The following is a 391-nucleotide window of genomic DNA, read 5'->3' as shown; positions in this document are numbered from 1 at the left end:
CCCAAAGAACATTGTGGATATGATGGAAATTATAGTTGATAGTTTCTTGTATTTAAACCCAAGTGAGAAGACTGAACAAGGCTCTAATTAAACAAAATATAGGACGCTGACAGCAAATGACATTGTCATCACAGAGGCAGATGAGCTGGGTGAGAGGGAAGAAAGAAACAAATAATAAAGAAAAAATAAACTAAAATATTTGGATAAAACCTACACAAAAAATGAATAATGGGAATAAAATAAAGACTAATAATAATAATAATAATAATGATTTCAAATTTTGCCACAAGGGCAGCAATTTTGGAAGAGGGGATGAGTTGATTACATTGACCCCAATGTTCAACTAGTACTTATTTTATCAACCCCGAAAGGATGAAAGGCAAAGTCGACC

This window comes from Octopus sinensis, linkage group LG18 (genome assembly GCF_006345805.1).
Source record: "Octopus sinensis linkage group LG18, ASM634580v1, whole genome shotgun sequence".
Classification (NCBI taxonomy): Eukaryota; Metazoa; Mollusca; class Cephalopoda; order Octopoda; family Octopodidae; genus Octopus; species Octopus sinensis.
The sequence above is the reverse complement of the archived record's forward strand: the minus strand, read 5'-3'. Positions refer to the sequence as shown.